Source organism: Vicugna pacos, unplaced genomic scaffold (genome assembly GCF_048564905.1).
Source record: "Vicugna pacos unplaced genomic scaffold, VicPac4 scaffold_20, whole genome shotgun sequence".
Lineage (NCBI taxonomy): Eukaryota > Metazoa > Chordata > Mammalia > Artiodactyla > Camelidae > Vicugna > Vicugna pacos.
In genome coordinates, this window is record NW_027328741.1 from 77,518,878 (window position 1) to 77,533,946 (window position 15,069).

General features: G+C 45.2%; 1 protein-coding gene across 1 annotated transcript in view; it reads right to left on the reverse strand.

Annotated features, from left to right (window-relative positions):
* LOC140694018 (uncharacterized) overlaps nt 1-15,069 on the reverse strand; it is a 229,897-nt gene that overhangs the window by 149,104 nt on the left and 65,724 nt on the right. The gene's annotated exons all lie outside the window — the stretch shown is intronic.

Consider the following 15,069-nt stretch of genomic DNA (forward strand, 5'->3'; position numbering starts at 1 on the left):
AGCCCAGGGCAAGCGCTGACGGAGCTGCAATGAGGGGACACCCAGCTGCATGGAACCTTGGGGCACTGGGGAGTCCCAGAAAACACTAAAAACTGTTCAGTGAAAAACCAGCTCAAATATAATACACTGTGCCACATTCTTTAAACAGGGAACATGAGTGAGACCTTTTAGATGCCTCCGTGTCCTTTCTGCCATCGTCAGTTACTTGCCCTCACAGCGTGACCAGTGATGAACTGGACCCCATATGAAGCGCACTCAGATGGCAGAGCATTTGAAGCTGGTTTATGAAGTTTGTAAGACTCTGTCTGTGCCTCACACAGGCGGTCATCCATCACTTCTCACCGGTGTGGACGTACCACCTGAAATCACTCCTTTCTGCTTTTTAAAATCCCTTCATCTACTCCAGACTTTTCAACAGCAAAGAAGCAGCTAAACCACAGACAGTGGACAGCTTTTCACCAAATTTCTTGAACAGCCCATCGGACTACCTGGAAGCCCTTTACTTTTATTAAACCCACTTCCAGGTACTTCATCATTTTCGGATTGGTGGACTTGGCCTCTGACTGAGCTACTCAGAGAGCTCCCAGCCTCACATCCGTGAGAGGACCCTGCTGTTGGGAGAAATCAGTGAGAAAGGCGTACATCCCCCAGTCATGTCTGCATGGCTAGAAGTGCCACAACGTGCTAAAAATTTATACCATCATAACCCCTGGGCTCCCATGGACTGGTTTCACATTAACCAAACTCATGAGACACTGATGCAAGAAAACCAGAAATTTAACTTATTAATGTAACAGAAGATGTGAAACTATGAACCAGACTGCAATATCAGAGTTCAACCATGAGTATATGTTCTCCTCCACGGCCCAAACACGGGCAGGCAGTCACATGGCAAGTGTGGACAGAAGCAGAGCAGGAAGGATTTCTAGATGAATTCAATGGACTAAATTTCTGTTATACCAACAGATCTGCTGCCTGGAAAACAATTAATTCTAATCACGGTGCACTCTTCGTGGACAGTTGCCGAGACACGACTGTGAGCACCTGTGTAACTCTCCTTTCCCTGTCCTTTCTGGGCTAGTTGATGCACAGACGTACAGAAATCGAGGGATGCAGATACATCTAAACACCCAAAGCCCATTCTGGGAGCCACAATACCATACAGCCAGGGTTAAAATACTTGCTCTGCCACTTACTAGTTCTGTGACCTTGGTCAACTTACCCTCTGTGTGCCTCAATTTCCACACTGTAAAACTGGGATAACAATCAAACCTTCCTTACTCGCTTGTTGAGAAGATTGAAGGATTCATTTCTGTAAAACGCTCAGAAAAGAATGTAGCACATTTTGGGTGCTCAACAAATGTCAAATTAATATTACAGTGGTTTACAAGTCTCCTTCCTAATCATCTTCTGTGTTTCCTGGCTAGACTAATACCCAAAGGATATTCTTATTTCTCCTTTTATAAACTCATGGGATGCACCCTTCTGTTCCATCCCACCACCTGTTTAAACTGATGGAAGGGATACCTCCTCCCGACTCCTCTGGGCCATGCAGAGTGCTACTCCCTTCACAGCCCTGACGCCTGGCCCACAGCTAGCCCTCCTCACATTAACAGATTGAGTTGTGATTCCGGGGAGACAAGCAGGGCATGTGAAACCCTTCCTTTCCCTCCAGTGTTGACTACCCTAGGGAAGCACCCTGGATGCTCAGCTGCATTGCAGAACAGCCCTGTGCATGATGGGGCACATTCTCTCAAGGGAAGGCTTGCTGTGGCCCAGAGATACCTGGGACAGGGTGAGTCTCTACTTCTGGGACACAGTATCATGACACTCATTTATCCACAGCCCTGAAGTTCATGGAGAACGTGGCTTCATCAGTAACAAAGAAGACATTTATCACCTGCCTACTCTTGTGTCATCTCTCAGTTGGCTGCTGGAGACAACATGTGTATAAGTATTGGTTCCCCTTAGGCCCCAACATATATGAAGTAACAAAAATTTCTGTGGCTTAAAGTTGGTCCAGGGCGACTGTGTAACAGTTCTGACTCTGCTGATGCTAAATTATGGGTGTAGGAATTATGGAACCTCCTCAAAAATCTTTCATCATAAAATCAGCTTTTCTTATTTTCTTGTTTCTTTGTAATTACCAAAGACTATAAAATGATGGCTGCACACAAAACAGCAGCTAAAGTTTATGAGCTCTCTTGACATACCCACTGTGGTAAACATGTTACATAATTACTAATTCTCACAATTCTACAAAGCAGATATGAGTGTCCCCTTCTCACAGACGAGGGGAAAACTCAGAACGAGCTGACTCAGGATCACGTGGTTCAGTGTCAGCACGTGCAGGCAAACCCAAGTCAAGAAACTACACCCCATCATATATGTACCAAATCAACTCCCACCAATTAACATACAGCGGCGGGGTCAATACTCAGGGAACTCAACACACGTTTCAGCTTTATGGTGCTCCAGAGGCAGCTTCTAGCTGTTTTAAAATATCCCGGCTCACTGGTTTCTAACACTAGAAGAAAAGCCCGATTTTGCCATTGTTTGCACAGCAAGTCTGAAATGTTCACAGCGAGATAAAAGAATAAAACTATGATATAAGCAGAAAAAATTTTCCAGGTAGAAAGACATAATGGACGTTGTGCTATTCTGAAGCATTAAGCAAAGGAATCAAAATAAAATCACATTGTTTAAGCCTTATTTTACAAACAGAAAAATTAAGACTGTAAAAAGTTGCAACAGCGCCACCTATGGCTAAAAAGATCTTCCAGGTTGCCGGGAAACATGCAACACAAAAATTGACTGTAAGATGAGAAACGAGAATCAGATAACTAGAAGCTTATGTAGCATATACTGCACTTTGCTTCGGGGGGATGGAGGGGTATTCAGTATTTAATCTGATATTGCTAATACTCCTAAATATAAACAAAAGACATAGGCTCATGGAAGCTCATCTTAGAAGAGGAAAGAATCCAGTCCAGCCACTTCATTTTACACCAGGGGAGACTGAGACCTGAGATCTGTCCTCCTGGCAATCAGCAGCAAAGCTCTCCTAGGTCTCATGTCTTGCACTGTAGTAAAAACCAACAGAACTGTACTACGCTTATATTCATAAAAGTCACGTCTGTATTTTTCCAACAGTAGGTAATCTAAGTATCTTGCAAAATACTTCTCAAAGAGCCAGGAAATCATAGAAGGGTATTGAAATACAAAAACATTTATTTACATATTAAAACAGCATGAGCTTTATTCTCTCTATTAAAAAAGTGACATGTCAAATCAAAATTTTGAAATTTTAAAACCTGAAAAGAGTGCAGAAAAAAATCAAAATTTTCTTTAGTCACAAAAGAGAGGAGCTTATTCCCTGATAATAATCAATGTGGATTTTTCTAAACTTAATGGTTCTGGTCAGAATCCCGAGAAATTAAATGTCTGATGGATGGTTACACGGCAACATGAATTCTGAGCTGTAACAATACACATTCTGTGTAAATAATCTTCAAGGTCGTCTGCTTAAGGCAATTTAAGTAGTCCCTGTCTCACTAGAATGACACAGATTTCATTAAAGCTTCATACTGCACTTAAAAAAAAACAATCCTAGTTACTTTAAGCCATAATAATGTATATCATATATATACATATTGAATATGCATCAGAAATAAGCTACCCTTTTTAGTATTCAGAGTTGATACTTCTAAACTATCAGTCACTGTGACAGCACATTTTTATTAAGCACCTCTACGGTGCTTTGTATACAAGGCGTCCAGCTCTCACAGTCAGACAAGGTAAACCATATTACTCAAATTTCACAAATGACGAAATATACTTAAGCCATGTAAACAACTAAGATATTCATCATCAGGAAAGAAAAGAGTAAGGATTTTACTTACAATACTCACTGACAAAGTTTTCTTTCATACTAAGACTACATAAAACAAATTCAGTGTTTGGAAATTTTTCAGTAAATAAGCACCACTAGAAAAAACAAGTAACATCATTAGCAACAGTTGGACTTTCAAAGACCACTTCTCTCTTGCACAATAATTATTTTAAATGTTTTGTTTTTAGTTCTCACAAAGCACTAAATTAAAAAAATATTACCTTTAAAGTCATTACCTGAGAATAAAACACTTGTGAAAATGTACAATTTTAATTTATGCCACTCTGCCTCTCATTCTCACTGGTGTCTCTCCTTTGAAGACCTCATCAGGCTGAGATAGCTAAAATCGGTCATTTATGGGCTCACAGGAGTTCGGGAAAACACTCAACGGGAAGCTGATTAGAGGAGCAATTGAGAATTCATCCTGTGCATCCTGGATTCCAGCATCGAGCTAGCCACCGCCAGCTGCGTGTGATTTGGGGCAAGCTGACCCATCTCTCAATCCCTCAGCTACAAAAAAGGAGACACTGATACCTACAATCAAACACTTGCTATGAAGTAAAACATGAGCAAAGCATTTTAGCCTCAGTTAGGCGTCCACTCACAGCGAGTTTGGTCATTATGATGATGAGGATGGCTGTTAACAAATTAAGCTCGACCAAACAGGAGAAATCACCTTAAAGGAGAAACATTCTAAGTCCATGAGCATTTCCTTTTGGATGGACTGCAGAATATTCTATAGATTTTTTTTAATAAACCAAATTTTGTCCATTAATTGTAGATTTACAGGTTCATGGACAAGTCTCCAGAAAAATAATTAGAGGCCTCTAACCTCTGAAAATTAAGATGTAAATTTTAAAAAAAATCAGGGAAGAGATTATACCTCATTTGGGAGAGTATGTACTTAGCATGCATGAGGCCCTCAGTTCAGTCCCCAGTAACTCCATCTAAAAACTTTGTTTTTTAAGAAATAGAGAATTAAAGCAAAAGGATGGAGGAATACGGAAATTTTTAGAGACACATCTCAGATTTAAGATGGGGAAGAAACCATCCAATTCTCAGAAGAAATCTTGAGGACTATGTAAACTGGATCTGAGATGTCTAGTCTTTTAACATTATTCATGAAATCATATTACCAAGTCTTAAAACTACCTGATAACCCACAGTGGTGATACTGATCATAACAACTACCATCACGTATCGAGTTCCGTCTAGGACTGCTCTGTTTTGACATCTCTGCCCCTAAGGCCTCACCAGGCGGAGAGCACTAAATTCGGTCATTTATGAGCATCTCGTGTAAGTCTTCCATTTGTGCTTCTCACACTCCCCTCACCAGCTCCTCTGAGGGAAGCACTGTTATCATCTTCCCCACCCGCAGATAAGGCCACTGAGGCACAGACACTAAACCCGTTCCAGGCCACATTGGAATTAAAGGACGTCTGTATTTCTGCTGTTTTGCTTTTGACAAAGGAATCTGAGATATCAATTCAAAGCAGACTGTTAAATAATCAAGTCTGTCAGGTCTTCACCTCAAAGAGCAGATACTATAAATTCCTGTTGTAGGATGAGGCTGCCGCCACAAACTGACTCAGCTTGAAATTAATATCCAAGATGAAGCAGCGGATACACGTAAATATTCACGATTGTCAAGTCTGCCCACGGGTCTGGGCCCTTCACTGCCTGAAAGGGGGTGAAATCCCCACCCGTGTCTGGGAGGGAAGCGCGGCTCTTCCCGGGCTCACCCAGGCTTCATAGGCTATTTACCCCCACAGACTAACCTCAACGGTTAAAATCTCTCAAGATTTTTACACCAGGCAAAACTGAAAGACATTTCTGCAGATGGAGCAATTTCCCAGGCTTAAATTTATTTGCCTACACTCAGCCAGAGGGAGAAAAGAAACAGGACTCTACAAAGTCTCTGACCCTCACCACTCACAGGAGTAGAATGACCACAGCAGAAGATGGCCCTTCACATTGCAGGATGTGAACAAAATAAAGATGCCCCAACAACAGGCACTCCCAGACACAGCGCTCAGCAGTCTTCTGCACAATCACGGTTGTGCAGCCCTCAACACCTTCTATTTCCAGAACACTTCATCAGCCCAAAAGAATCCCCCTATCACTAGCATTCACCCCGTAATCCCCCTCCACCCAGCCCCTTCCAACCATCACCTGCTCTCTGCCTCTGCATGTGCCTTTTCTGGGCTTTTCAGATCACTGAAATCAACAATATGTGGCCGTTTGTGTCTGCTTCCTTTCAATTAACATGCTGTTAGCAAGGCTTGTATATTTTGAAGTGGCATCAGCATCTCTTTATTTATTTATTTTTTTTGGAAACGTTAAAGATTATTAGAAGTTGGTAAGTACTATCAAAAAGAGTAGAGTGGAGCATAAGTGATTGGGTTTCAAAGGGAAAAGTGTGGGTTGAACAGTCAGGGTGGACTTCCCAAAACAGGTGGCATTTTTCATTTTCCTCTTTTTTTTTCTTTTTATTCACTCTTACGTGTGAATAATGTTCCACTACATGGAGATACTACATTCTGTTCATCCATTCAGCAGCTATGTATGGACGAGGTCCAGAAGAATGAGTGTAAGGGATGACTAGCATGGATGGCATTTAAGCAAAGGGCAAAATGTGCTTTCAAAAAAAAGCCAACCAACAGAGGCACAAGGAAATTCAGTGCGTTTCTGAGCAAAGTGCTTGCTTGCTTCGGCAGGACTACCGTGCAGGGCTGGGGCGGATATTGGCAGGAATCACGGTGAGGGAGTCACCTGAGAAGGCACCCCACTGCAAGCAGCTCAGCCAATCCTCCTCCCTCATCCTGTATTGTTAGAGCAATGTTTCTAGGTTACTCTTATTTCAATTAATAGCATTTAACTGCACGTCTGATCATCACCATCAGACCACATTACCTCCAAGTCACAGAAAATCATTCACTGACCGGAGCAGCACCAGGACATAATGGTGATGGATTAGGGAGTCCTGCAGCATTCCAGCCTGCAGGCACAAACCCCACATGTGCCCTGGTGATGTCCAGAAAATAAAATGCATGGAAATATCTCACTGCTGGAACATGACATCTTCCCTCAAATTGCCCGAAAATCATCCTGGCAAAGCACTACTCAACCTTCTCAGTACAAAAAAAAAAAAGCTAAGAAGGCAAATTTAGGCTCTTCCATTGAAAACCAGCAACCATCACTGCCAGTATCTGAGCTGGAATGCTCCTGACTTTGAAAACCACTGCGCAGTTACTTTTCAAACGTGAAACTCATATATATATACCACGTAGATGATATTGCAGTAGGATTTTTCTTTTCAAAATTTCCAGTTGCAACATTAGCACAAGAAAGTTTATGTTTAGGCTTTAAAAAAAATCAATTATCCTCCATTTTCTTAATTTTGAACTTATTATTATTTTATAAATGGAGCTATGGTGCGTATTTAAAACCTTTTGATTTCTGAAAACAAGACCTTTATGACCTCACTATTTCAGAGAAAACTTTAACGATTCTTTGAGAGGTGGGTCCTGGGGTGCTCACTAACAGCTCTTTAAATACTGACAAGGATGTGCTATTAAGTAATGCAAAGGCTCTAACTCCACATTAGCTCAGAAAGCAAAAAACTACACCAAAGACTTCCTTAAATATTTTATATATTCCTATTCTTTTGAATATTAAAGCTCTTAAAACATATGATTTTTTTTGAAAAAGACAACAGCTGTAATAATTTTCCTCTCACCAAGAAAGCAATCTTTATCAGGAATAAAAACCCCTATGGAAATCGAAATGACAGGATGTTTCTAACTAAGTGAACATCCAGATCTGAACACAAACCTAAATCCTATCAGATCTCACTCGAAGGAGCTCTACAAAGGCCTGGGCAACCCTGGAGATTAGCTCTTTTGTTCCAAATGTTGGCTGAGCTAAGATCATCACACTAGGCAGGGAAGGAGAGAAGAGGAATGTCCACCTGGCAGCCTCCATCAGTTTTCTTCCAGCAACAAGGTGCCTCTAGGGCAGCCCCGCTAACAAGTCCCCCATAAGGAAAGCCGGCATCCACACTGCCCCTGCCGTCCCCAAGTAGCCCCGAAGCCCATATCCCAGCCTGTGAATGGTCTTCAAATGATCCCCCAGTTGGTGGCACCCTCCACCTCTTTCCCGCTACACACACACACAAAGCCACGACAGCCTTCCCAAAGCACAAATTTGATTACATCAACCCCACTTCAAACAGTTCAGAGGCTCCCTGGTAAAGTTCTAGCCCCACCCAAGACCCTGCTCGCCCAGCCTCATCTCAGTACATAGGTCCCCAGTTACCTCAGGAGCCCCCTGACCTGCTCCTACTTCCCACTTGCCTCCAGGTTCATTTTGACTGTTTCCCAAGGAAGCCTTCCCTCCCTCCAACCTCCACAATTTGTTCCTCTCTTCCTAGAACATTCTAGGCTAAGTCAACTTCTGACAATGCTAAGCTCTCAAGAAGCAAATACATTTTGCTTATTTATGTGGCTACACTCTCTCTCCCCTAGACTCACTGAAGTGCACGTGTTATGAATAAATGAATGACGGGTTGGATCTCAAAGGGACAGACATACCTGCTCTCGCCCGTCCCGACCCTTTTGTCTGTAGTATATCAGAAGCAAAACCAGAAGTACCTTTCCTGAGGGTCACTTCTGTTGACACCCTTCACTGCCTACTGTGTCAGTTCTAGTAAAACTCAACTTCTTCCAAAGCCCTACATCCCGGACTCTCTCCAGTGTCCTCCCCAGCAGGGGCTCCCTCCACCCTGGACCGCACAGGGCACTCTCCCCGGGTCCCCACGCCAAAAGCCTCCAGGCCTCTGCCCGGTCTGCACCTGCGACCTGAGCCACATTCTTGACTCCTTCTCCTGGCTGACTCTTACTCTGTCCTCACAACTGAATTTAGAGCCCATTTCTTTCAGGAAGTCCTCTCTGATAATGTCCTTTAGGTCTTGACTGGGCTCTATCAATAGCAGCAGTACATGGTGACCAACTGGGTGTTTGCCCGCTCCTTTGAGACCACGAACACTTGGGAACCACGTGGGAAGGAGTGAGAGTTTACAAGACAGGTGGGGGAAGCAAAAAGCAGAAATCACAGCCCAAGTCCCAAATTCAAGGATACTTTCTCAGAAAAAAGTATAAACTATTTCACACGTGTGCAATTTGGCTACTATTTTTGTGGCTTGTGGACAGCAAGAACTTGGTGTTCTAGCCCAAAACCCAGGTTACATGCAAAGAAATGTATATATTCTTATCCAAAGGAAACCAGAGCTGCTCAACAACAGTTTTCAGTTAGAACTGAAAGGAAATTTGATAAAGGCAATCTCTCTCTCTCTCTTCTTTCTTTTCTGGAATCATATAATTTTAGAAGTATTTGCGTGACTAACAGACGTCTACAGCCCGTGATTCTGCACTGAAGTGTTTGGGGCTGAGGAAGCCCAGATTACATTCACTCTGTAAATGCAATCACACCAACACACTGATAGGTGCCGTGAGTGGTGGAGCTGATGTTCCAAAGCAGGCAACATTATTCTGTAAGAGAACTCTAAATAGAAAGTAAGAAATGCAATGTCCTGTACTCAATTTCATTTGCTATATGGGTCATTAATTGATAGTATATCTTGACTAATGGAACCCAAAAATAAATTGTCAACGTCGATTTTCTTCATCTGACCGTTTTATGCTAACATCGGATATTAAACTCTCACTCCATATGGAAAGCTCAGGCCTATGCTGCAGCACAGATACATCCCGAGGAAGAAAGCCGACCAAGGGAGAACTGGAGAGTTTCCTTTCAGAAGCTGCAAAGTCTGGTTTTGCACCTGTACACCATTTGCAACCACGTCATCATCAAAGGAGTTAGACGTTACCTCTCTGGGGCGAAAATCACTGCGTGCTTCAGAACCATCAAAGAATGCTGAGCTTTGTGAAACAGTCCAGAGGCGCTTAAATCATACTTTTTCTGAAAGGCTCCAAAACTGACCCACTTCACCATTCCAGGTATAACAGGGAAGTACTGGAAACAGTAGAGAGAACATGCCCTTGAATTCTGACAAGGCCCTGCTTGAATCCTGCTACAGCATTTACTAGTCACTAAATGGACCAATTCTTTAACCCCTCTGAGAAGGCTTCCCAATCCCCAAAAGGGGGCTGTCAGCGCCCACCTGGGAGGCATGGATGTGAATGCAACACGCAAGTAGGGCGGCCGACTGGTACCTGACACGGGGCCTGGCTAGTTTCCCTCCGCTGCCCTTTTCCCCCTTTAAACTTGCACTGTTCCCCCGGTAACGATCAAGCCCCCGGAACAGACTGCCCGTATCTTCTGTGTATCCCTGGATACATGCCTTACCCTTAGGAGGCCAGAAAAACAACTGCCTCCTCCCAAGTCACTAACAATGTTCTTAAGAGTCTGGGTATTTTTAACTCTATTTTTCAGGGAGACTATTCCAGAATTTTGCAAGCACCATTCTCCAGGTTGGCTCCCCTCCCAGTGCCCATCCCTTCTCACCTCAGATCCTCTGTCTGACTGCCTTCTGTTCATGGGAAAGCGAGTCCGGTAGGGTGGGGACTCCCTAGGCCTCCCTCCCTCCCTCACAGGTGATTGTGACTAACTTCTCCCCATTCCTCACTGCAACTCTAGCATCTGAGGAGTCTACCCTCCCGTACCCTGCAGACTCTGCACCTTCCCAAGACGCACACGTGGCCACGACCCTCCCTTCAGATTTCTTCCTGGCTGGCCCTGCCCAGCCCCTGGCCCCTTAAGGATAACTGGCATTGCTTTGAAAATGGCAAACGCCACTGACTGACACACCAAAGCTGTATGGTCTGGGCATTCCTCCAACCAAGACACAGCCCTGCCCCCCCTCAGCCTCAGTCTGCAGCTCTCGAGATGATCTAATTCACATGCAAGGCTGTGAACACCAGCTAAGAATGACAACTCCCAACGTGTATCTCTAGTCCGGCTCCTTCACCTGAGCCCCAGGCTCATAGAGCCGAGTGCCTCTTTGAAGTCCTAATTTGGATGACAAATGGCATCTTAAAAATGCCTCATGTCCACCATTTACTCTAGAATTCCATTCCTGGCAGGTATCTCCCAGACTCCCCATTTTAGTAACAGCCCCAGCACTCACCGAGGTGTCTGAGGTCACATTCAATTTCCACTGTTCCCTCCCCCAGGCCCTGCCCTGGAATCAGTCCTGTTATTTCCATCAATAAGCCCATCTCAACTGTAGTTCTGTAGGGACCATGGCCGGAAACACACAAGCTCACAGCATGGTGCACTAACAGTCCTCCGTAGGGTGCTCCCTGGAGGGGGAGGCATCTCCTGCCGCTGTTCACCTCAGAAGGCAGTGGATTCTCACACAGGATGTCCAGGAGAAGGGACTCAAGGTTCTCCCATGGTCTGAGCTTTGAAGGGCCCGAGGTCTGGGGGAGCTCCTAATTAGCAGACACACTTGCCAGTGAGCAAATGAGGATGGGGGAATCCACGCAAGGCTGTTATCACTTCAACTCATGGGCTCTAAGGAGCCACGGGAAAGGCCTGTGTCCAGTGTACAGCGCAGCCATCACAGATCCCAGCCTGCATTTGCCAACCCGGACAGCCTAGACTCCATCTACTTGCGACACTTACTTCTGTTCTGTTCCCCACCCAGAATGTGATGGACTCATTCAGATATTCTGGCCTGTCTCAAGCAAGACAAATTCAGTGAAAAATGAAGTGTCCACATTTGGACCAGAGCATGAAAGGAGAAACAAGGCCTCATGGTCAGCATGATGGTGGTGGCCAAACCCTTCCACCGGGTGAGATGAACCATGGTGAGGGTGAGAATCCAGGGTCCTAGGTCGGCCAAATCATCTTCCTTCATGGTTGTCTGGGGTGTTGGAGACTGACTACCACAAACTAATGACACGGCCGTCAGTGGTGAACGTCAGCTGCAACAGAAACGGATTCAGCTATTTACTACAAACATGGGTTAAAAGTAAAGGCCGGGGCAGGGAGGTCTGCACGGCTGCTGAGGCAAACCACAGACCCAGCTCTGAATGCCCACTGGCTGGAGCAGAGAGGAAGCTACGGCCCTTTTAGCTGTCCCTGTGTCCAACAGATCCAGGTGAGCCAGCTACTTAGGAGAAGGTCATGTTGTCCTGATACCCAGAAAAACCAGCCTCGTAAAGGGAACAAATAGTGTCATGGATTTTAGACCCAATTCTGCCCCTTTATGAAGGCAAAGTAAAGTAAATGGCACGGGGAAGTTGAATGCAAAAAAAAAAAATGTTAAAGAACCAAACGGTGACCGCTTCCTCCAACAGCGTCCCCTGCAGCTGTCACCTCCGTGGCGGCCACTTCCTCACCAGTGACCGCCGGCCAGGAAGCGCCGTCATGCACGTCACACAGCGACAGCCAGGAACCGCGTGCCGAGCACGTTTGTGTAAAAGCAGGAATCGAGCAAAATGCTGCAGAGTTTGACCTTACAAGTGTAAATACTCCATGAAAAGAATCCCTGAGCACCCGACAAAATCAATTCGCAACTTACTTCTTCAAAACAATGAAACAAATTTAATAAGGGCGCATTTGTCACCAAATAAAAGGAGGACCAAACATGTTCCTCAAAAGCAAGGATTTCAACAGGTATCAAACACCAGTGGGTGATGAGCTAACAAAGCAAATATTCCAAAAAATTAGAAAATAAAAAATGACTAAGATAATAGATGGATCAAAACAGCTGTTAAATTGTTGCTTTTTAAAGTGATGGAGACTGTACGGAGGGCAATCTGGCTATTTCCAATGCAGGGTGTGCACAGCCCACATTTTCAGAAGCAACAACATGCTCACTGGGCAGTACAAGTGAAAAAGGAGTAAAGAAAAAGGAAAAGAGGAACAAGAGAAAATTAGAATCACACAAGAACAAAAATGATTTTGACTGCATGTACAAGAATTTATGTGAGTGTGTGAGGCCAGGGACACGGGGATGGTGAGGCCCAACCTCACCTCCTGCTCAAGGGAAAGCAGGGGCCTGAGGGGAGCGGCGCTGCCGGGGGACCACAACGTGTTCAGCTCCCCTAAACAAAATTCGACCTACAAGCGTCTAGGCAGCTTTTGAGCTACAAATTGTTGTCGCATTTCAGTCTGGACCGTTTTACTCACTTCCACCAAGAGTAGCAGGAGAGAATGAGGCTCTGCTCCTACACCAAAGCATTGTTTAAAAAATTAATGACTGTGGAATAGTAAAAGAAACAATGGAATAAAAGTGACTGGAGGAGAATATGCTTGACCCTAGCTCACTGGCCGCGTTATCTCAATGACGTTCAGATGCTGGCTGAGCCCTTATGGTACCACAATAGACAGACCCACAAGGAGGCATGTTCAATGCGCTGAACCAATGTGGGCTAAGTACACATCCGGCTACTCCGCCAAGTCCCAAGGGCAGACTTCAAAAGGCAAAAACAAGCTGGCATTCTCTGGTGGGTCTGCAGACTCAGAGACAAGCATTTGTTGAGCAAAAATGTCACCAGTGCCTCCTATGACAAAAGAAGTGGCACTGGCGTGGGGGCTGGGGCAGGGCTCCAGGCTTCCACTGCTCACTCACTACTCTGTCCAGGGGGAGAAGGTGGTCCCTGCTTAGGTTTCGCTGATGCACCTACCTTGACTAATGTCTGGGGCCTCAGCAGGAGTTGACAGGTGAGGTGAACAGAGCCAGACTCTGTGTAGCACGGTGCTGGGAGCTATGCCCTCAGCAGTGCCCAGGCTCCTAAACATGTCAACTCATCTCCAAGAAGCAGATGGGGAGTGCGAGCATGAAGATCACAGGGCCCTGTGAGGACAAGTACAGATAATGGCCACGACATGCCTCTCCTCTTCCTTAAGCCATAGAGGTATTTCCGGGGAGGAACAGAAAATTCATCCAGAGCCTGCTAGGTGGGCTCTCGCAGGTGGGACTAGTGTTCCCTGTGCTTCTCACTCACAGGGCTGGTCTAGACATTCTTTTTATTAATTCTCTAGCATCTTCTCCTCCAACTTACCAACAACCAGAAAGTAGGATCTGATCTTAGGTAAGTTCAAGAATCACAGAGCACCACCTCCAAAGAGGGCCCGGTAGCACATGCCAGGTCTTCTGACCGCCACCTGTGGGACCACCATGAGCCCTCTCCAGACTCAAGGACCGAGGCCGTAGGCCGGGGGGACACAGCTTCCCTCACTCACCCCAGCAAAGGGGGACCACGTCTCGGCAAAGGCATCTCACCCTCTTCAGCCCGAGCGACAACACGATAGATATATGGGGAAACAGAGCAGAAGGTGGGGTGTAGGCAGCCCAGAAGAGCTCATCTGTACTTCCGAGGCAAAGTGGGGCCATTGACTTAATCACAGGGACAAAGTGGGAATGAACATTTCCCTGCTCTGTCCCATACACCGTGATACGCCTTTCCCTGCATAAGGAGTTCATTAGGAAGTCCCTGGCGGTGTTTCTGATGTCCTAACTTGGCATGGTGGCTGTCGGGCAGGAAGAGACGGCCTGAGCTGAAAAGGTGCTGGGCCTGGGAGGCAGGTGACAGCGGCTCCAGCCGCAGCTCAACCAGCGCCTCGTTCTGCCTCTCGGGGCTCAGCATCTCATCTATAAGCAAAGGGATGAGCATGTACCAGGACAGGCTGCCCAACAGAAATGAAATGAGAGCCATGTAAAGAAAGTTTCCCAGTTGCCACGTTTAAAATTTGAAACAAAGAAACAAACCAACAAACAAAAAACAAATACTAGAATGTGATTTTAAGAACAGATCTTACTTAATCTACTGTATGTAAAATACTATTATTTTGACATGTAATCAATATAGGAAGTAAAGAGATAGTTTATGTACTTTTACTAGACAAGCCTCAGCGTCTGGTGTGCATTTGACCTACAGCACATCTCAGCTGAGTCCAGCCTCCTCCCCAGTGCTCCTAGCATCAGTGGCTTTGGCTACTTTATTGGACAGCAACTCCAGGGGTCCCACCATGTTCCTGGCTGTAAAGCGGGAGTAAGTGTCCACACTAACCCTAAAAGGATCTCTCTGAAATAAAGGCGGATTCACTTTGAAATGTCTGGAAACCGGCGGGCTGCACCTCCCTCCCCCCTTGGCTACAAGATTGACTTCTTCCTTGCTGATCCCTTTCTGGATGTAGGGAAGCAA